A 24,242-nucleotide genomic window follows, 5' to 3' on the forward strand; every position below is an offset into this window, starting at 1 on the left:
CATAAACGGTGTCAATTCCAAGTTTAAAAAAATTAATGTTGTGACAGTTTTATGACTTTTCGAAATCATCAACTGGCTCACATTGATCCCTGTCAGCCGAGTTTCAATTAATCGGAGTGGCGTGCTATCAGGGAGGATCAATTAGTTTGGTTGTAAATCAAGTTGATAGCAACAAATGATTGTTTCCAAGTATTGTGAACCGAATTAAAATATATTTTTCAGAACAATATTAAAAATCCAAATTTTGAACGAGACATTATAGGCTCTTTAGTTTTATTAACCATCAAGCTATTATCTGAAAGTTTTGTTTTGATAATCAACCTTTAAATAAAGTTGGAACACCCTGTACCATACATATCTTAAAACATGATCGCTGGGAAATTGTTTCGCGATAGCTCGCCTTCTAGTTGTATTAAAGAAACTTGTTTTCAACACTGGTAGTATTTAATGGATGACCTACTGCTCAAACCACGTACTTTATTGCTAATACCAAATCCGTGTGTTTTATGAAATATTTACGCTTACGCGACTTCCATAGAAAACTCGATTACTCATTGGAGCTATTAATAATCTCGCAAGAAAATTTGCATGATTATAGCAATATCATCCGATAAAGATTAAACATGAATTATTATATTCTATCTGTAGCTGGATTATGTTTACAATTATTTGACTTCGATACAAAATTGTAGTTACTAATTTAGTGCTGATGAGAATATTATAGACTTTATTTCCATTATACCGTACCTTTATTTCAACTATGTGGTTGATATGAATGTGGTCTATGACCAAGCCAAATAGATGACGTCATGCAAATGTAAAACATGATGTGTGTATTAGAGATTAAATTTTTCTGGGAATTGAAAAAAGAGAATCATTCTCCAGTTTTTCCTGGAGACGATAAAATAGCTGTCACATTTCACTAAAAGGAAAAGGAGTTTTGCTAACAATATCAATTTCATTGAAACTTGGCCAGCGCCAAATAAATTTTCTTTCAAGAGGAGAGTGAGAAAAGCGTTCTCAGTTGATAAAAAAAAAAGTAAACATTATTGGCTGGTGTTAAAAGAAACTAAAAATAAACTTTATCAATTTCTAATTTCACTTTAAAACGATCGCCAAGCTATTAATTCTTTTAAAATATGTACTTTTCTTTAATATCACCATTTGAAAATCGTGGAATCTGAAATGCTTAATGTACAAGTGAGTTATGAATAATGGATTGTGAAGAAGAAATTCCAAGGATATTAAAGGCTCGGCAATATCTGTAATATTACACTATAAGAAAATTAATTTTATTGGACCTACATACTGAAGAGATGTGCAGTGAAGTAGAGAAATGTTTTACAGTAGTCTGAGAGCTAAATTTACCTGGACACGGAATAAAAAATAAGACCTTGTCCTAAATTATTATCAGCAAAAATAAGTAGAGGTATTTACAAGCAAAGCATTAGTACTGATACTAAAACCAATAAGATCATTAATGTTAGTTGAAGGAAAACCACCTCAATTTAAATAGTCAGATGAATCATTCGAGTCAATAATTTAGCATTACCTATACCAACTGTCACTTTCGGGGTAAAAATCTTCCTGAGATTTCACAGAATCGAAAAAAACGCTTTACCGAACTAAAAATAGAATACCCAAAATAACTTACTGGGAGTCACACGTGCAGTAAAAAAGTTCTTAGGAAGTTAGCTATGAATAATAAGACACTGTCGAACTGTTCTTTACATAACTCTGCTCAGTCCCAGGACAATTACTGCAAAATAATTCCAACATTTTCGCACTACCAGCACACATCAGCTCAGATGGCTTGAAATCCGCATTTCGGTATCACAAACGGTTAAATCCTTTTTAGAAAAGTAACCGAGAAGAATTGGAACACTCGTACGCACTCTACCACACACGCACAAGAAAAAACGGACTATGGTCTGTTGATGATGACGTAAGAACAGTACCGTCGAGCTAACCGATCGGATATATTTGTAAATATCTGGGACTCGAGTCGATGAATGCTAAACCGGCTAAAACGGAAAACTGCTAAAGCAAGCACTCCGAGTTGTTCACAGCGACGTTGTCAAGCCTCCGGAAAACTTGCGCGGATAAGCTACTGCACGCCTGGAAGTTCACCCCCACTCGAACACCCCTTGTTGATATACGGGGCATTCAAAAAGTTGTAAGTATATTACAATTCCATCTACTCTCCTTACTAGAAAGCACTTTAATCTATGGTATTATTAGAGTATCAAGTTTTAAGATTATGATCTACTGAATATATATATACTTCATTGATGCAATATAAAAGTAATGCAACAATAGTATTGAAGTTGATTGTAATCGTCTTATAAATTTCTCATTGTTTGACCAAGGGTACTTCACACAAATAGATAGGTGGTAACTTCAACCACTGAATTGTTTTGCGAAACACCTTTCTTACACGTTATATGACCAACTATTACCTTCAGTTGATCCCAACCCATGTCAGTCTAATAACACAGAAAAGATATTTTCGAAATATGTGGTTTAAGACATATAGTACTGGAAAAGGTTCTCTAAAAGCTCTTAATAGATTTTGTTATTTATGCGAACATTTTTAAGAGCAAATCGGTAAAATATAATCGCCACGGGCTTTGGAGTAAAAAAAGTAAATAGGCCTCATTTTTATGGATCGATATCACGAATAAATAACTCTCATTGACCGCTAACTTTAAAGAAATTCTACATTATAATCAATTATTATTGTTTCTGCTTTAAATATCTATCGATCAATCCATTCATATTTCGTTACTCGGTTGGGAGCAAAAGTTGGAAACGTGACAACACAGCAAATTGGCGACTATGTGGTCCGAGTCTGGCAGATTGGGAATCGCCTGGACGGCGCCGAATGTATCGCGAGTTGTTCTCGTATTCGATAACTCCTCGAGATGCGAAAGTTACTCTTGCCAAAACTTTTTGTCTATGCATTTACGGTATTTACTTTTGATATATCCTCGATGTTGCAGCCATTTCACGAGCGAAAAAAGTCAATGAAGACACGAATACAAGCTAACTTTGCTAAAACTCCCGTTAAATCTTTGCGTTTGATCGATGATTTTATACTTGAGGTTACTGACTTATTTTCTGTACGTTTTCCAGGAATTTCTATCAAAACTTCACACTTCAACATTATAGTCTTGCCAGCACGTAGTGTGTTAGTCAACCACTTTTTCGAAAATAAAAGACCAAATGGTGAACAAAATTCATTATAGAAAAATTCTGACAATTCAAGTTTTGTCTTATTATTTTTTAATTTTTGAGATTAACGCCTTACACACCATTACGGGTTGTTGCGGTGGAATTGCACTCTATTCTCACTTCACCCTTTGCTAAGGAATTAGACAAACACCGCAATAAATTTTAAATAATTTTTTTTTTCAATTAGAGCCCTTAATAAAGGAAGATTGCTATCTCAGTGAGTTTTCACCAAGAATATTGTGCAATTCCACCGCAATAACACAATTCCTACTGGTGTGTGAGGCGCTATTCCCAAAAATTAAAAAAGAAGAGAACAATCCGCCTCAGATCTAGAGAACATATTTACAAAGAAAGTTTGTATTAGGAAGATTTTAATTAGTACTGTAGCGCATTTCAATAATTTTGTTTAATAATTTTTTTGGGTTAGTAAATACAAAGACTTCTCTATCCCGTCATATTTGCAATGTTGCATTAAAGTGCTAAACTTGACCTAGGTTAAATTGCGCCTGTTGCAGATTAGAAGTGCGGAAAATTTGCCATTACGAGGTAACCTGAAATATTGCAAACACCATCTTAGCTGAATAAACTAAAAACGCGGTCATTAAGAAAGTAAATGTTGGCTCTACACTGTGGCGTGTTACCCATTAATTGCTTACCAACATGTCAATATCTATATTAAGACATCCTAGTGTTTGTCTAACTAAGTCCTATCCCAGGTTATTTATTTTTAGCTGTTAATCTCAAAATCATATCTCAAGCTTAATATAACTTGGTCAAGACATGAAATTGGACAGCTGGATGCTTAAGGCCAGCTTAACCTAACCTTTCTAGATTATTTGCTTTAACTAAGAGCAGCGTTTACAAAACATAGACCACAAAATGGAAACGTGCTTGTAGCACGGATGACGTATATTCCTGGAGACATATTTCTGGAGAAATATTTGAAAACGTTATTCGAAAATTTTATTGTCGCTTGGCAGATTGTCAAGTCGTGAGGGGAATACATTTCTATCATCTAAGTTTCCATTTCTAAATCAGAAAAATCTGTACCTATTATATCGAACGATCAAAAATACCGATTTTGCATCATCTTTGATTTAAAATAGAACAATTGCTCTTATCGAGTAGAGGTTCAATTTCAGTTCGCCAATCTTAAATATTACAATTAACCAGAATCTTCTCAAACAAAAAAACCATTACCTAAATTTACCACCTAAATGGATTTTCCACGGCAAATGGAGGAAAATAAGGAAAACAAATACCTTTTGGCTTTGGCTGATATCTGACAGAAATAAAGCTGGGTCGAGTCACGAGTAGTGTAATATTATTTTTGGAAAGGAACGCGGAGGGTAAATGAAATTTAAAACACAGACGAAATGTCGTTTGTGGAATTGTTTGCAGAATTCAATAAGAAGACTTGTAAATAAAAGGTCGAATTTACTTATTTCAAGCAATACAATGTCTATTTTGGTCGAAAATAAGAAATTGCTTCTGTTCACTGGGATTATATGGCAAACAAGTTATTTTCTTTGGCATGCGAACCCACTAGAGGTTATTAATGGTTGCAGTACGTAGCTGTATTGTTTAACCTCCATTAATGGACCAGGCACACCAAGCAGATGATGAAGACATAAACAAGAATTTAAGTTTGGGTTATAGAAATATTTTGAATTTTAAACTCCCAAAATCGCTTAGAAGCACACAATGGATAAAAGTTGGTGAGAATATTTAATGGAGCATAGATAACTTGGATGGAAAATTTATTTATCGCGCGCCGAATATTTGCCTATAAAAATGTTATTGGTAAATACAGCCACGAAATGTTTTCCAAACTCTCAGTCTCAGAAATAATCATTGCTACACCATTTGGTCTAAATAATGACATTAAGAATACAAAACACAAATTAGTGAAAGTTAATAATAAGTTTGTTCGTTGAAGCGTTGATGCACGCCGGGTGAAATTACATTCATTATCGGATACAGTAGCGTATCATTCACAAGTAGCGCACACACTGTCTTAAATTCTAAATAGAGTTGTATGAGTCACAACGAAAACCAAACGAAGAACATTCAAAGCACCTTAACTAGTTATTGTTACGTATTTATTTCCGGTGATAAATACTGTCTATCTATGCAAAATTGATTACATAGAAAGAACTTTTTAAAAACGAACAAATATTGTACCTAAACAAGTATCATAGTAATCAAAACTTGAAACCATATTTGAACCACTAATAATTGTACCATAAACTTTATTGTTTCAGATGAAATATGTACAGTGGTAGTTTCGTTACAGACAATTAAGTTGGTTACAATTTGCATTGCAAGCCAGTTGAATATGTGACTAAGCCACATACAACAGCTTGTTGTGCATCGAGGAAAATTCAATTTTTCGAAAGCTCTTTCATTGTAATCAATTAATTCAAATTTTATATACTTACATCCTTGATATTTCTCATTTAAAGAACTAATGTCTTAGAACTACGGTTTGACGGATAAATATCTTTGAGAAGCACGAAACCCAGTTTAAAAATTAAATTAATTTATTATTTTGTGGCCAATCGCCGCTGAAATTCTTCTATATCACTGATGGGAAATTTTCAAGAGAATTAGAGCATGCTGTTTTCATTTTCATTTAACTAAAAAATCACTAAAACTAGCTTCAAACTATACAACTAGGAACCAATTCTGTACTGGAATAAGTCCTGCCTGCACCATCTACTATTTCCTTTTTGCTACATCTCAACTAAAACGTCCAGTATCAGTAGCAGGTTATAATGGAATTGGCCTTAACATAACAGACAGTGAAGTTTAACACTCGCTGGAAAAATTTGAGAAATGACATTAAAACTGAATGTTAATTTTTTTAGATTTTATCTCTAGGACCATTGCATATATATATATATTGTTCTTGGCCTGCTTCTGTTGCGTACAACAGAAGTTTCAGTCGAGATTCGTCAAGGCACAGCAGATGGAGTCGGTAAGACTTTTTCTTGTAGAGCCAACATATTTCCCGATTTCTGCAAGCGGTTGCCTGAGTTTGGACTGTGGTAACCAAATTAACGAGACCAGACCTGGTACCAGTACTAACAGTATTAGGATCAAAACCCGTGTTCGAGTGCCGTACCAATATTATCACATTTTTTTCTTAATATCGAGCTCTCTGTGCATTGCTTTACAATATACAGGGTGAGTCGGGAGGATCGTGCCAAACTTCAGGAGCGTGTTGTACATGAAAAATAAATGTAAAAAAACTCAAATGTTTTTATCCGATTTTCGTTTGTTTACAAGTTATAGCGTAAATAAAATTTTTTAACTAGGATTCTATTTACCATAAACGTATCTTTCCTGGACGTTGGATTGGTCGTGGCGGCCCTATTAGTTGGCCTCCAAGGTCTCCAGACCTCACACCACTAGACTATTGTTTGTGGGGTTGGTTTAAAACTGAAGTGTACAGAGTAAAAGTGGACACTCAAGATGCACTATTCAACGCATTAGAAATGCTGCAGCTGCTATTAAAGAAAGACATGAAACAATCAGGAGCGCAACGAATGCTCTTCATAGACGAAGCCGAAAATGTTTAAAAGTTAATGGCAATATTTTTGAACATTTACTATGATATCCAAACGTTAATTTATGGAATTTCTTATGAAATTTATAAATTTTTAAAATTTTATGTTTTAATTTTATTTACGCTATAACTTGTAAACAAACGAAAATCGGATAACAACATTTGAGTTTTTTTACATTTATTTTTCATGTACAGCACGCTCCTGAAGTTTGGCACGATCCTTCCGACTCACCCTGTATAATAGTTATTGCCAGTTTAGAATTCAATAAGCATTCAATGTGCTTCATGAAACGTAGTTTAGTAATAATGGATGTAACCAAGTCCAGGAAACTCTTTTGAATGGGGGTTTGTTTCGTAATTTAATAAAAAGTTTTCAATTAAAAAGATCTAACATTAATTTAGAAATATTTGACTATCTTAGTGTTTCAATGTCGGGGCTCACTATAAAGCGATAAATGTTCAAGGGTAACAGAATAATTAATTTGTTTTAGAGTTGGGCGTTAGTAGATGGGATGTGAGATATTACAAAGATCGATAATATTCTTTGAAGAAGTAATAGTTTCACTCAGGCAATATCGGTCAACTTAATGTAACCTCTTTCTCAGACAATAGAAGTCGATTAATTTAGTAATTGATTAAATTCTAAACACTACCATAATGGCCAAACAGAAATAGTTGTTTTCTACTAACTTACCTAGATATATCACTGGGTAGCTAATTGAATTTCTTCCCTTAATTGAGCCTCTGTTTCAGTTATATTTCTGGCCACAATGAATAGAACGAAAGGCAATTTTAATTTACTCATATTGTATTGAGTTCACTATTCCAGTTAAAACCCACTCAACAAATTCTCCTTTGGGTTTCCAAGACATTAAAAGAGCCCTTCAATTGGCATCAAAATCCTCGAAACGTTTTGCCCTGTTGGTCAACAATTTGGCACCGCTGTACCCCAGGTTTCATGTCCGACATAATTCGACTTTTTTATAATTCAGCTTGCTGGAAACTCTTTTCAAATGTAAGGACAAACTCAATTGCCTAAAAAAAACCCTATTTTTTGAGTTTTTATTTTACAAGGAGAAGTTTGAGGCGATTTCCATTAAAGTGTTTTTGTTGGGAATATCCAAGCTGTCGATTACCTTCAATTTCAAGGATTAAGGAGGTTTAGCTCTATTTTGTGTAGCGCCACTGGCCGTGTGGTTTATAGATAAAGCGTCTATTGTTGTTAAACCCTCCCTGCATCTAGAACCTCGTTAAGTGCAAAATCTATTGTTTATTGTATGTTTAGTACACGCTCGGTGGTTTGGAATTCCATTTGGTGTTCAATGTACGTAAATCCTATCTTAATCCATTGTTGCACCTACGTATTTTTCCGTTTCACACCACGGTAGTTTCCTAATTTTCACTTAATGATGATTGAATATTAAATTACAAATACTTCAACCACAAGATTTACAACTCGAAATAAAGTCTTCGAGAATGAAGCTCCGCTGCAGTTACAATTTATTAATAATGATTTTTTAACTCATAATTATATATTGTCGAAATATTTACAATATGGCTAAGCTGACGCTGACCATATGTACACGTTGCAACGTATTAATTTAAATAAGTTTAATGTAAAAAATTTTACTGAAGCAAACTTCAACCCGACATATCTTTTTGGAAGGGGGAGAATTCGCCAATGGCGCTTGTTGAGGTAGTTTTTCGCATGTGGGTTAAGTTTGTTTCTATCACATGTATATAAATGTTCTTATGCTATGTATATATAACATATAGACACCAAATTTAACTTAAAGCGCTTTGTATAAGCAGATTACTTTGATAGGTCTGCTTACTCTACGAAACATAATAGAGGAGTGATCAATAATCTCTCGCGCAAGTGGTTAAAGAGTATATAGGTACGTGCCATGCTGAATATTCAAACAATAATATCTACGTCTCGAAAAGCGGGTCCCGAGTTGCGATTATCCCACTTCGAATACGGCAAATATTGCTCCGGGATAGGGAAAAAGGACAGCGGAAGAAAACCGGCTCTTAGCAACGATATGACGTCACCTCGACGTCACCGCACAGGATATTTTGCATCGTGCCATCCCGGCCGTGACGCACAAGCACTGGCATAATCCTAATTTTCTAAGATTTATAATTAGCTCTACAGTTTAGGTGTCATAAACCTGTGCGAAGCGGATTTTTCCCGTACAATAATTTTATCCAGTTAGCCTAGTGTTTAACCTACATTAAAATCGAACCGTTAATATTTTATAAATTGTTCTTGGCACATTTATTGTTGATACTGTAACAATTTTCATTTAAGTGCATTAGACATGCTTCTCACGGTATAACGTACTTGCAAATTAAAAGATTTAAAATCACAATGCAAACTTTGATGCTCTCTCTCATTGCAGCACATTGTTTTTCAAAATAGCTATTCCTTTGTGCTATTCATAGACGAGTATTAATCAGAATTGTATTGGAACTATTTATTTATTTTTTAATTACCGTATGCTCGCCAAACTTGTTCCAAACGTAATTATTATTGCTCAAAGTAAACGTCATAACCTCACAGAAATTCGACTTCCCCTCGTCGAACCTTATTTTGACTGTGTCAATTCCGAATCACTCCAAGCAGGTTTTTTTGCTGGTTCAACATAGTTTTCTTTTGCATAGAACATTTTTTATGACATCGAAAAAGAAGTCATAATGACCCGGTTTTTCATAGTTGCCATTCTCCTTATTTCTAGTTTTCATTTTCCTTAGGTCTATGTGCGAGAATACAGTGAGAGCGTTTAATTAAGCCTCCACCTCCACGTTGGGTTTTTTCTTTATGACCCCCCCTCCGTTGAGGCTTCTTCCAGTTAAAAATATAAATCTGAAAACATTATACAAAAGCCTTTGTTTCTTTTAGTTGCCGCTCTTTATGTTTAATAATGTCTGTAATTTTTTCAAAAAAATTAAACCATGAGCAAACCCTAGGCACATCTACTATTCGTTACTCACATCAAATTCAGTTTGTTTTGATTCGCGTGGTTATTATTTAAGGCTTCTACTGTAACTAGTTTTAACCAGTTAGACACCAACATCCTCAACAATTAGGGCAAGTAAAGCTCTTTTGTGTCACCTCAAATTACTCGCTATTCAAAATTTAGATCGAGCGATATTTTCCGGGCTGTTTACCGAAGGTCTAAACAGATAAGTAAATCGATTCTAGGCGCTTTGATTGAACTTCCATTGTTTTGTTTCAGTATCTCATCCTAATGGAGTGACTTCAATTAGCTGTTTTTTTAAGCCACAAATAGCCGATTTGCTGAAAACAGGCAACATGAACGTTTGGACTCTAACTCAAATGGTATTATTTTAAATAGGAGACAATATAAAGAATCTGTGCTAAAATTGGATTTATCGATTCTGAACAGTCTGAAACGGAAACGTAACGCGATATTTTCAATTAAGTTAATTATATTCCTTTTTCTGTCTTTGCAAAGTGAAAAAATTGAGCCAGCTTTGAAACATGCCAATTTATATGGGAAATGTTTTTCATTCGGGTATTTTAAGCTTCCACGCTAGCATAAGGAAAGAGCCCTCAATAATAATCACATCGCTGACATCATTCATTGTTGATATTGAACCATTTTTGGAGATTCAATCGAATCATTGTAAATTTAAAAACCACATTGTTGATATGTCAAAGAAAAAACTGTATAATAAATTTAACAAATGCAAAATCAGCTTTGAATTTCCAAATGAACTTCTAATATGTTAAGAAGCCACTGTGTAACCTTCTTCTTGGCTAAGGCGAACAGGCCGGACTTTCAGAGCATTGATTTGAATAATAATGTAATTGAGGAACTTTCACATTTGAAATGAAAAAATCCCCAGATTTATATACAATTTTTATCTGTTTAAAGATATCTTACAAAGAAAAATAGTTGAGAAACAAGATAAATCGTTTAGTAAATTTTCATTACTTTTCTATTACTGTCAGCTTTCGTTTAATAAATATTAAGCACATAATTGTGAAAATCAAACGTTTATAAGTTCAGTAGTAATATCTCATCGAATTTGAGATTCCGTAGAAATATTTGTGTTATTTTCCGGGACTATCAGAAATTATAAGAAATTTGACAATCGAATCTAGAAATACCTTATAGAAGGTATCCAAGTATTTTAATAATTGAACTCGCTATTCTATAGAACAGCGGCGTAATAAAACTTTTACAGACAACGTGAAGCTATTAAACAAAAAGCTCTTAGCCTTCGTCGTCCTGCAAATCAAACTTTGTTTATTCAATAGAGTATTTTTAAAAGACCCGTAAAAGATAGAACGTTTCTTGTAGTTATTTTTACCGTACTGCTCAGTGTTGTGGTTTGCAACATCTATCCCAAATGGAGTAAGAATAATTTTCTATTGTGCGCAAAGAAACATGCGTCTTAATTTTTCCGAAATCTGATGAAAAGACTTCATCCGGAATAAAATAAAAATACATTTATTATACCCTTAAATCCCTTAATTAAACTTCGGCTATCATGGAAACATAGTAAAAACAAATTAATTATTTTACGTTTTAGTTACGGATGTACGGTGGTACTATAAACAATCAAGACTCCAATTAGCATTTTACGGCACATCAAATACATTGTAAGAGAACAGGTCTTCTTGGGATATGAATATGAAGTTTCTAACCCTCTGCGTAAATCCCTATGCGGTAATGGATTTAACGAAAACCCCGTTCCCGATATCCAATAAGCACTTAGTGTTATATATGTGCATTTACATAATCTCAAGTATGGGTGGCATTACATACAATCATTGAAAACCATGCTTCAATTAAATCTCACATCAAATAAAATGTACGCGCATGCTCTATGGGAGTTCAGAACACTCACATCATAAATGAAGTCTCAAATCGTACCCGTTCGGAAATCTGAAACAAAGATTCTCATATCAATTTGTTGATAAAAAAGGTATTTTTTCCTTGATTTTATATTTGCAGGAAGGTAAGGGGACTAAAAGGAAAATTATATCCACGTAAGCTGTTTAAAAGAAATGAGCCATCGTCATAGAACAAGGTAAAAATAGAGAGAATACTAAAAGTAGGGCAGGTTTCTGCGGATTTTTATTTGTAAAAAATTTATATATATAAAGCAGGAATGATAAAGTATCAAAAATGTCCCTAAAAATAGATCATTCATTTATTTTTTAAGCACGGAGTTTTAAACGGGTGGAGCATGCAAATGTATTCAAATTTCAGTTAGTCAAGGAGTCGTGGTTTTCTAATTTCTGGCAAACATTTTGAGATATTTCCTTCTAGAAAGTAATTTTAAGTTTCGTTGTCGAAAATGTAATAGTACAAAAATGACGAATAAAATGTTAGCTCATCAGTTGATAATATCGTCCAAAAACCTCATTCTATTTATAATGAAAACTGTAGTTATCTTTAGCCAAAACTTGTAGGCTACCAAAATTATGTATTGCCTGCTAGCAATATGGCCTTCAAATTTTGGCCCAGATATGATTTTTGGATCTAAATAGGCATTTCCTTTTGTCTAGCCTTTAAATAATTTTTTGCAGGCCAAGGTTAGTACTATAGCGTCAAAAAATACATTCATTCCTCCATTATATTTCACATACATCATCCCTCAAGAAATCAAAGCAATTTCTAATAAGGTTTTCGACTAATATGTTTATCATTAAAGGGCTACTTGCTGCCAACCCTGGCAATTCAAAGGCACATATTTAATATATTGCTTTTCACCATTTATACTGGATCGATTTTCCCAGGTCAACGTTGCCACACCGTGGGAAAACTCCCGCTGCCTTCTTTAATTTTAACGATCTAACTTTTGTTACCGTTCGCAAGTTTGTTAAACTTCGCTAAACCTTCACACTTACAATAGAGACCTATTCCTTTCAAAAGGTGCTCATCTTCTGAAGAAAAATGAAAATCTCTCACAATAAATGTATAACACAACTTTGCTTATATTATACATAATACATAATGATGGTCGTGTAAAACTTACAATGCCTAGAAATATTTAAGTTCAAAAGTAAATGTTTACCATATCAAAAATTTGAAAGGATTATCAATAAGTAAGTTAACTGAAAATTCTGACAGAACTGTTTACGCTCACACTACACATTGTTGAAAACTTTCAAAGGTAAAATAAATATATTATTAATGACTTGGACATTCTAAACTGAGACTTTATAGTTTCTGGCTTTGTAAGTTGATTTTTAGTAATTTTTAATTAAAAAAGAATAACGCACGAGAATTTTTTTTAGCAAAGCAGCGTACTCAATCATTAAGTATAAGTGAAAAATCGAGAGAAATATTGTGTAGACCTTTTTATGATCATGCTATTAATTTTATTGACAGATTTAATAGCCTATTGTATGCCGAAAATATTTCTGATTCTACGTAAACAACGGATTAATTTCCTCTAACGATTGTTCAATAAAATTCACCTAAAACGTTAACTTTCTGTTAATTGCAACCACAATAACCTATTTATTGAAAAACCTAAATAACGATTTTCCCGCCCTTATCGATCAACCGTTTTAATTAAAGCCTTTTTTTTTCATATTTTTACCTTTCACCAAAGTTCGATATGAAGCCTTATTTGAAAAGAACTCGTAATTCTTAGTTCATTCAAGTCGCTTACATTTTTTTTATAGTGGTTACAAAGAATTACACTACGTCCTTCAGCTTTGTACAACTTTTTTCAACTTTGACCTCAAACCTTTTAAGGGCAACTTCACACCTCATTTACCTCTATAACACAAAGCCTAATTGAAACAAACAGTGAAATAATTTTTAATTTATCCTTTGACGCGGATACATTTAACAGAAGCGCAAAGGTCACAAATAAGCAAACATTTTCAATAAAGGCCAAGTGTAAGCACAAAGGTTTTTCCTTGTCAAATGTAGCCTAAAGCTTCAAATACGAGTCTCCAAGGGGTTCATTTAAACAATACTGAAAGAGTTCAATCTTCTGAAACGGTCCAGAAGAGTGATAATGTTAAAAAAAGACCTAGTCAAGGTATAATTTTAATTAGAGATTTAAATATCATTAAGAAGAATTTCCTCCCTTCTAACGAATGTAATCTCTTGAATAATGATGATATCGAAGTTCTTTGTGAGTCTTGCATAGAGGTAGATGCAAAATGTCTTTAAAATTTTTCATCAAAAGGCATAAAAAATAAAAATTGTAATAACTTGTATGATGAAAAGAACTGAGAAAAATACATCTTTGTCTTTCTGATTTCCAGGTGCCCCGGAGCAATGTTTGTATTTATAGCTTTCCCAGAGGCCTGTTATATTTAATTGTTCGTTCGATTTATACCTGCCTCTCTGTATCATTCAAAACATATCTGAGAGTAACCTGGCTAATAATACGCTGAAAAACAAATTCTCAAATTATTTCACTTCTCAATGTTTATATATTGCATTTTGGGAGAATGATCATGTAAGTAAAAAACACAAAATGATGAGTTTATTTAACAATTACTTTTGTATTAAAAACAAAAATATGAAAACCGACTGAACACCGAACTAAAATAAACGTGTAACCGGATAAATGTTTTTGACTGAAATTGAATAAAGAACTGATAGAACCGATTATCTGAGAGGATCCTTTTAGGTACCTTGACTGAATAGTGAATTATCCAAAGAACAGATGACGAAGCATGAGAAAAAAAGCACAGAACTGTTTAAACAGGGAATTTTTCTATTCTGCAACATCTCCAGATTGAGCTCATTTTTTGTGCTGAAGCTTCGCCACTTTATCCGTGAGTGTATTAGAAGAAATCTGTTAGAAAAAAGTATTTACCCAAAAAATATTCGATAAATTTTAAATTAAGAACAAAGCGATAAAAAAAATCACTAAAACGATGAAAACACTTCCAGCATGGTAAAAACACAAATGTCATCGATTCTACGAGAATAGTCTCAGAGTACCCAACCTGATATGTAGATAGCGGTTTTTTTAAAATAAAAACTTGCCTATATTACAAAGACATAACTTTAAAAAACCTATTAAAAGTCTAAAGTTTGAGTGTGCTACTTTGAGCTGTGTTTATGTTACAGCCGTTTTTAGTGATCGCTTTTAGATATTTTCTGAACATGGAAAAATTGGTAATCGATACGTGATTCAATATTTTTATGTGAAAGGTCTTAGTCCGTCCAACATAAAAACGACTTTAGATTCTACTCTGGAGAAATCTGGTCATTCGTTAACAACTGTAAAATGTTGGGTGACAGAGTTTAAACTCGGTCGTACCAGCTGCCAAGACGAACTCCGTAGCGGTTGATCCAATTACATTGCAGATCTGACCATTCCAGATATTATGGTGAAAATCCACAAAGCTGTATTAGAAGATCGTCAACTAAAATTATGCGAGTTAGCAGACACGATATGCATTTTAAAGAGTACTGTACATCGCATTTTGACAGAATAACTGAATGTGAGAAAGGAGGGCACCAAGATGGGTGCTGCCGCGATTACTCACAATTGAACAAAAACAGGGCCGTGAAGATGTTTCAAGAGAATATTTGGCAAAGTTTCGCAGTAATAAAACAGAGTTTTTACGTGGATTCATAACCATGGATGAAACATGGGGCCATCATTTTACACCGAAGACGAAAGAGCAGTCAAAACAATGAACTCAAAGGAGAGAATCGGCTCCGAAGAAGACGAAAACTCTTCCACCTGCAAGAAAGGTGATGGCATCAGTTTTTTGGGATTCACGTGAGACAAAAACAATAAACTGAGAATATTATACAAATTTATTGCTCCATTTGAGCAAAGAAATTAGGAAAAAACGATCGTATTTGGCAAAAAAGAGTCTTGTTTCATCAAGACAACATCGCCAGTCCACACTTCCGTCATCGCGATGGCCAAAATCAGTCAACTTTTTCCGAACTTTTTCCTCAGCCATCCATTTGTCAGATTTAGCCCCCTCCGATTATTTTCTACTTCCAACCTTGAAAAAGTAACTCGGTGGAAAGAGATTTGTCAATAACGAAGAGATGAAGTCCGAGGTTGATCTCTATTTTGAACTATTTGAAACTCTTTATTATAAACAAAGTATAGAAGCCATGGAACCTCACTGGGAAAAGTGTGTCAATTTCAAAGAAGACTATGTTGAGAAATGATTAATATTTTCTATTTTTTTTCTTTAAACATTAGGTCGAGTACTTTTGGCACTATCTTCGTGAATCAAACTAGATATCAGTATTTACAAACCTGACTTCGAATACAGCCTGCTGGGAGATATAGATGCAGATTAATTTCTGCGGAAGATATAGATAAAATTTCATTTTAACAAAATATAAAATAATTTGTCTGCGGTAAATTTAGCAACGCCACGCGACTCATCTATTTTCCAGTTTTAGGTTCATAATACAATGTTGAACACGTTTCCCTTCTAACTTTTGCTAGAAAATTGTTTGGCATGTAACGTTCCATTTTGATACGCTTTTGTTACACCAACATATTCCAAATGTAGAATTACTACAGTATTCCTTAGAAATGGAGTGAATATGTAATTATATAAGGAAGTTTTAATAAACTTACTAATCTATTGTTTTATTAATAATAATAATGAAAATTGCTTTTTATCTGACTGAATATTAGACAAAGACTTGGTTAAAACTTTTAGCAAAATATTAGAAATTACATATTGGCAGAAAATTTTACTTTATTTTATTTTATTATTACAAACTATGTCCAGAAACATTGAAAGTATCTGAATATCTGGCTGGGAGAGTGAAATCTCCAAAAGTAGGTAACAAAGCTCACAGGGTTTTCACCATCAGAAGGGTTTCTGCCGCCTTTTCGAATTTTGATATTTTCTTAATTTTGTTTTTCAACCTGAATAGAGAATTTGCCATATTTTCATGAAATTTACAAGAAACTTACTTTTTGTGAGTAAACAATTGGAGCATAATTTCCGTCAGTACATGTGTAGATGTAAATTGAATGTTTTAGCCGGGACTTAAGTTATCAAAGATGCGAACGGTGCGGAAACTGAGATTTAGAAAATCGATTTAAATGTTTAAAATTGTGACATTTTATGGAAAGGTATTTGGTTTGATAACTAATGACTACGGTCATACTGGACGGTTCCTTAGTAGTGGATAGTGAATGAAAAATGGTATTAATAATGGCGGTTAACAATCGATATTGCTTAACGACTTAGTGTAACAAAAAATACTAGCGAAAATATCAGTATGTCAAAAATTGTAACTTTCATAAGCAACAGATACCCATTCAGTGTCGTGATTTCTGAGAGGAAAGTAGTCATGATTGCATCAAACCAATCGCAATATTATGAAAATTTTCTTATAATGGAAAATCAAAAGATAATGGAGGTCACTAATAAATATCGTATACGTTTGGATACAAGGTTTGCACCGTAACTTTCTTCTAATTGGAAAACATTCACGAAAAATACTGAAATATCTTCATACTATTTTCAAGAGCAAAGATAAGAAATATATGCATATTATAAAAATATCAAATTTACGGTATAATTTTCTGATATGGCATTTCAAGGCAAAATTAAAATGCTTATTATTGGAGCATTGATGATTCAATTTAAAGAATCATAGCTGAGAAATGTACATAAAAAATTAATTTTTCGAACGAAGTATCGAAAAACTTTACTTTTTATTTAACATATTTATGAATATATGTTTTTACAACTTAAGGTTTCACTTCCAGAAAGTTGTTGTCGTTATTTGTCTCCTTTTAAATTATTATTTATGTTAATCAGGATTTTTCTTAACGGTTCTAAAATTTGGAAAAAGTAAGGCGGATAAGTTCACAAAATGACATCGTAATAAATAGTAAAAAAACTTATTAATACTCGGAAAATGTAGAATCGATGGAACCTATAAAATGAACAACCAGATCCTTTGATTCTCTTAAGTCAATTTCATTTTGGCGCTTGGTTCCTTTTAGGTGAATGGCATTCAATTATTAAACGAAAATTTTGAGTGGTGGTAGTTGTGCTAAAGTTAAAATTGTCAATTTTGTCTCAGTTTTCAACCGCATAATTTGGCTTGTTAGCCTTCAAAAAGAATCAACTCTTCATGGACTTTATCATTAAAGTAAATCCAATTTAACTTACTTATAAGTATTTTGAGTAATTCAATTCAACTATTCTGTACTTTGAGCATAGAGACGATTTATGTATTCAAATATGTATGACTCGATATTCTGGAAAAAAACACTACACACATTTAAAAAAATGCGAAAAATAACATTTTGTTTGCTCTGTGCAGTTTGAATCTACTTTTTATGGTTAAATAAACCTGCATCCCGATATGAATATTTCATAGGGCTACGATTATTTTACTGTCATAGGTGTAATTGTGAAAACTGTTGCATGAGAGGTGTGGACCATATTCCATTAAATATTAGCAGTCCTTTATCGGAATTTTCGGTGAACAAATGATAACTCTGATGCGCTTTTGAAATATAATCCAGGAAGTTTAAAACCCAACAAGAGGCTTTTGAATTTTTGTTTTTCAATATTAACATGCAAAGTATTCAGTGTTACGTCAAAGTTTCGTAAGAATATCTTTTAGAAAAATGTGCTCCTAACCATAAAAATTTTACTGAATAAATCACCTGGACTCTAAAAGACGGCAATAAGAGAAGCAATAAAATCAATAAAACAATTCCTTTCTAAACATAATTTTCTAAAATGTTTAGATTGAAATTGGAAACCGACGAAAACTGCTCACGATGACGGCATTATCCGATCCGCACCTTCAATTTTAAACAAGCTATCAAAAATTTTGAAACGAAAACAATAGCAAGGTTACAAAAAGTGCTCTACTTCATTCCGGGATTCAGACACATTTCTAAAATCAAGCGCAAAGAGATATTACCGTTTTATTTTAGGTGTCTTAAGTACAAAATCGCGTCCTTTTCTCCGCTTTGTGTAGAATAGGTAAACGTCCAGTTTATGGGAGGTATTAAGTAGTGACGTATGCTACTTAGAGTTGGCAAAAGTTTTAAGGTGCTTTATTTTTCTCCTTTGATCATTATAATGAAAACCCTAATGGATCAATCCTTGCCATATCTCCCATACCCACATCGTTTTTCGTCCCATCAACTAGTCCAAAATATCTTTTCTCAGGGACACCGGACACTATTCTTACGTCAGTGCGTGAAATATTAGCGTGTTACTTTTATCTCCGAATACATTTTCCCCTTTATATCCACTAATTTCGCTAATTCAGGTTATTTATCGACTTTATTAAATTTAATGTTCGTTAGTTTAAGATCTAATAGCGCGTGAATGTTTCATGTAACAGCTACCCCTGAAAGTTTCAAGAATACCCCCTTATTTTTCCTAAGTTTTATTATCTGTTTACTTCGTTGTTATCTGTAGACCATCTGTATTTGATGTATTAAAAAAGCATTAAATATCAATACACAAAGTTCCGGTTTGGATTGCAAATACACTGTTTAAAAATGACCCAATACGTCTACTTAAGTAAAATATGCGAAATTTACCTTAATATGTCATAAACCTTTCTCATCAACAAACCATCATAAAATGTATTTAACATTTATATTCGTTGAACTCGCAGAGATAAAAATTAAGTTTGCATCTCGTAGGTGTGCATGCATATCTGATGTTTTCCATTCCCCTCGATTTCAGGTAGGTAATTACATTTAGATAACACACATGAATTAAAATTCTTATCGCACGTGTGTATACGATAAAAAATGAACTGGGAAACAAAATTTAGCATGTGTACGTCAGATCTAAACGGGCATGAAAAATGTGTAAAATAACCGGGAGAATAAAATATATAAAATTTATTTTTAGTGCTGCTTCAATATTCTGAAGGAATCTGTATAATAAAGATTTTGTTATTTGGGGAAATTTGTCATATGTTGTGAGGACTTGGTGCATTTACTTACCTTCTCATAACTTCTGTCCCTACATTTTCTGTTTTTAACACGAATCAAATATGCTATAAATGTTAGTACAATAAAAAAATAATTTATTTTCTTGAAAGCAAGTGGTCTCTTCGTTATAGATCTTTAAACATGGAGACAACTACTTTTAGGGTTCAGACCTCAATCTATAAAGTTAATAACTACTCGAAATACGCAATAGAACTAATATTGGAAATCGCTGAGCTAGGCCAGTTTATTGGTTTAATAATCTTTGTATTAATCTTCAGCGAGTATTAAGAGTCGATAAAAATATTTAATTGATATTGCGACATAGTTAAGGAACATCGTAATATAGTTTCACAACCTCAAAAGTTGAATTTTCCTGAAAAACTGCGTTTTCTCATTAAAATTTTCCGAAATCCCGTGATAGTTTATAACAGGACTTTCCGTGTATGTACGTGTGCATTTCCAATCACCAAGAGCTAAAATCGCATTTATTACATTACGTTATTTCCGAGCATGGATTATTAACCCAAGTAAGGAACTCCTTTTTGAAGACAACGGATTTAGCGTCCCTAAACAATGTCCTTTAATACCTTATTGGTGTCGCTAAACGAAAGCACACAGGGAAAATCAAACAAATGGAACGTCTCAAATTAACTCAAAGTTTCCAAATAAAACAAATTAGATCTGCTTACTTCCAGAAGTGTTCTTTCCTCCAGTTTATCAGTGCTTTTAGGTGTCGACTTGTTATTGGTTTGGCTTGGGCAAATACTACCTCAGTGAGATCAATTGTTAATGAAATGCCCTAAGCTTTTAACCCGGGACCTCTCACTTTTCGGACTGCATTAACGATCCTAAAATTGTAGCATCTTATCTCATCGCAATTTGTAGGTTAATGAATATGAAGCTTTAATAACATGCTTTTAGCGAAATAACCCGTTTCGGTACAGGTTAGACAATGCGCAAGTCAAAATGATTAATATGTAATTTCAAGACCCTGTATATATCAGTTCTGGATGTACACACTTACATAATGTATGTCAGTTTTGCCGTCTGGCATAACAGCATGGACTATATAGAACAAACAAAAATAGGAAAATACGAAACGCTAATTCACGGCAAGAGCAATATTTAGATTTTGAGTCAAAACTGTTGGTTTAATATTGGTGTTTACCCTCACTCCGAAGTGGTATTTACAGCGTCGATAATGATAGCCATACTTTTAATTCTCAGTGTTTTGATTTTGCATATCTACTGTAAAAATCGAAGCAGAATTACCCAACTTCAACCCGTCTAAGTTTTTCATATTGTGAGGTTTCTTTGTGATATTTATTAAGTAAATCATGAGTTCTTGCCATAAGTCTGGAACCGCCGCAGCAGATTTCCTCTGTGTCAAGTATAGCATTGATATTATATGCCACCTGATAAACTAATTATTGACATACACATCTTATCTGTTCAATAGAAAATTAAATACGGCCTGTGTGTGCACTATATCATATATTTGCCATCGATAAACAAGAAAAAGTTTACTTATTATTTGCATTAATTATAACATTTAATAAGCTGGGTAAATTTTCTTTGGGGAGTCTGCTATTTGTTATATTCACACGCTAATAATTACTACAATATAGATTTATAGAATGGAAGAGACAATGATGAAAAATATAGAGTGACGCACAACAAACAATAAACACAATAATTGATATCAAATTTCGTGACTTCCCATTAGCAATAAAATACGTGACATTAATGTAAATGAGTCACTGCCTGGGAATTGCATAGAACATTTCCTGTTAAAAGTAATTCCTGTGTTCATTCAGCAAAATCTTGATTCTATTTGGTTTGTTTCAATTATTAACCCTCATTAACACACAAATTGATTTATAGAATTGTGTTTATAACTGCATATAGCATAAAATATAAGGTGGCCCTTTAACACCGTCTGTAAGGCAACAGCCTGTCAGTAAAAAGAGACACAGTAAAATCATTTGTCACTGAAGAACTGTTGAATGTGATGAACGAAAACGATATGAATTGCGAAAAATTAAAATATATGTATTTAACATTAAGGGCGTCCATGAACAAAAACATCTAATTTTGTAATGCTAGACTTTTTTCGCACACATCAAAGTTCCTATTAAACCGCCAATAAATTCCTAAGGCTCCGAAGGAGTGTTAATTACACATCCTGCACATTTTTCCTTAAAAGCCTGAATATTAACTTTTAAACCAAATCTGATAAAATACTTCGGCGAGAATTGGATTAAAAATCCTTGAAAAAAACGCACTATTTTTATGTTTGACTTTTGATATAACAATTAAGCTTTAATCTAAATAAAATATTGTTGAACGGGGGAGAATATCGAACGCCGCAGGATATGATATCAGAATTAAAACGTAAGTAAAGGACAACAAATCACAATTAGAAATTCGAGATTCCTGTTAGATGTCAGCAAATCTGTTGATATTGGACGGGTACTAAACCAATAATTCATATTTAATCCCGTCTTTTTATTCTTTTGGATATAATATATTTAATAATATTCATTGACAAATTTTCAATAAAGAAAGCAAAATAACTTCCATCATCTATTATTTCTGCCAGGGAGTGTTTAAAGAGCATCATTTTCGTTTAATTGAAACTTAAAGTACTACAAAAGCTAGTCACTTCATGTGAGCTTAGCCAAGAACAGATACGTATGACAGAGTGAGATGATAATAATTCCCAAATGTTGACCAAATATTAAAATTTGTATCGATCATCCCATAATGAGCCATTTGAAAAAAATTCACAAAAAATTTAGTTTTTGGGCTATAGTAAATAGACGTAGAAATATACATATAATCTTCTATATCAAAACTGTGTTCATCGTATTCTCATTCCCCTAGGGCGACGACGATCTATCTGATAAATATAGTTCGAGTGCTGACAAGTAGAATCTCGGGCTACAAGACTCCGGAATGTAAGATATAAAGAATCGGTTAGAAAATAAGAAAAATAGTGTAATTTTCAATAGAGATCCCCACACCTCATTATTTCTGAACCGGGGAAATGCTGCAGGAGCGTGGTTTTCCAGGTACAAGAAAAGACCTGGAAAGGACAATACATAATAAACGTCAGGAGAAGAATAAGTAACTGTCTTTTGTTCGCCACTGGAGTAAATTGAAGGAATTTAAAAGCTCACCTGGCAAGGTGAAGTATTTTCTTCATTTGAAAATGAGAACATCTTCAGTGAAAACCGAAGGATTTATACATTTATTGTTATATTTACGAGCTATTTGATTAAAGCCTCAAATCGCCACCCATTAGTTTTCATCTGAAAATACTATTAACCTGGGTCAGTTGGCAAATAATTTGTAAAATCTGCATATGTGAGGTATTTTCCCTGCAGTGAGTGCTTGCCAAGTCTCCAATTTATTGTCTTCAGATTTTTATAGAAAATTTGATCTGAGAATAATGCCGCCTGAAATAGTGAGACCCAATTTCGAAGGATCGAAAATATTTACTGTGCACCATCACGAACGATTTTTCCTACCCAACCTGTTGGTTTTGTATTATAAATGTGCCTTTGGCATATAGTTCTCTGAGAGACTACGATTTCCTGAAAAATTTATTCGTCAGACTAAAACCGTCAGATAAAACGCAATGTCCACAACCTTTTCATAGGAAATCCTCTTTATCATTGTAATTAATTTTACGATAACTTATATGGAATAGTCTTCTACAACATTGAAAGTACCCATTTTCACTCCATACTTATGAAAAAATAAATACACCATTGCATATGGTTTCATAGGAGTTTTGAAGTGATACATCTCTAAGCAGTTAGAGTGTTATTTGCACTTGCTTCTTCTCTAAATAAACCACAAAAAATGAAATTCTATGTACACCTGTGCTGAGTGACTTTAAATAGAAGTTTTTGTTTACAATAAAGTATAACAGTTAAGACTTAGCAAGGCAAAGCTCAGGCGTGTGATCTACTAAAAATAGAACTAATTCTGTTTTCGGAGTAAAGAAATTCTGCAAAAGTTAATGCCGTGGAAATCTAAATACATTTACATTTAATTTCCTTCAGCGGCGTAGGGGACTCAAATTTTGTTTAACCAATCCAAATTGAGGACATTTCATATATGGGCGCAAAATTGTGTTTGAAACACTTACGTACCGAAGGAAATCTGGAATTGATTGGGAGTCGAAATCATTTAAGAAGACAACTTTAAAAATGTGGACTGGTCGAAATTCAGCTTTGGCTAGGCTCTGATCTGGGGTTTACCGTTTTCTATTCATACCGAACGCTATTTTGTCATTATTTTTCTATAAATAACACCATTGCATTGCCTACGACAACGCCTGCCGAAGTCGAGCTAAACCAAAAAGCTGCTTGCAGTTTAGTATCTCGAATTTCTATTTGATATTGTTCAATTTCATTGTTTTTTAATAAATATCAGGTACGTCGGAAACATGGTTCAGAGAGCAATTATTAGGAGAAACGTTTTAAATTGTTTGAAG

At 33.2% G+C, this 24,242-nt stretch overlaps 1 protein-coding gene across 12 annotated transcripts in view; it reads right to left on the reverse strand.

The window, feature by feature from the left end:
* The window catches only part of PMCA (plasma membrane calcium-transporting ATPase 3), a 75,158-nt gene that overhangs the window by 41,851 nt on the left and 9,065 nt on the right, over positions 1 to 24,242 (reverse strand). For 9 of the 12 annotated variants that reach the window (XM_066302361.1, XM_066302362.1, XM_066302359.1 and 6 more), the window contains one exon: positions 11,690 to 11,727. The exons of 2 other annotated variants lie outside the window; for them this stretch is intronic. The gene's annotated coding sequence lies outside the window, so the exon portion shown is untranslated. Of the gene's footprint in view, positions 1 to 1,654; positions 1,987 to 11,689; positions 11,728 to 24,242 lie in introns of those variants that run through there. One more of the 12 variants, XM_066302352.1, reaches the window with a different exon arrangement.

This window comes from Euwallacea fornicatus, chromosome 3 (genome assembly GCF_040115645.1).
Source record: "Euwallacea fornicatus isolate EFF26 chromosome 3, ASM4011564v1, whole genome shotgun sequence".
NCBI lineage: Eukaryota > Metazoa > Arthropoda > Insecta > Coleoptera > Curculionidae > Euwallacea > Euwallacea fornicatus.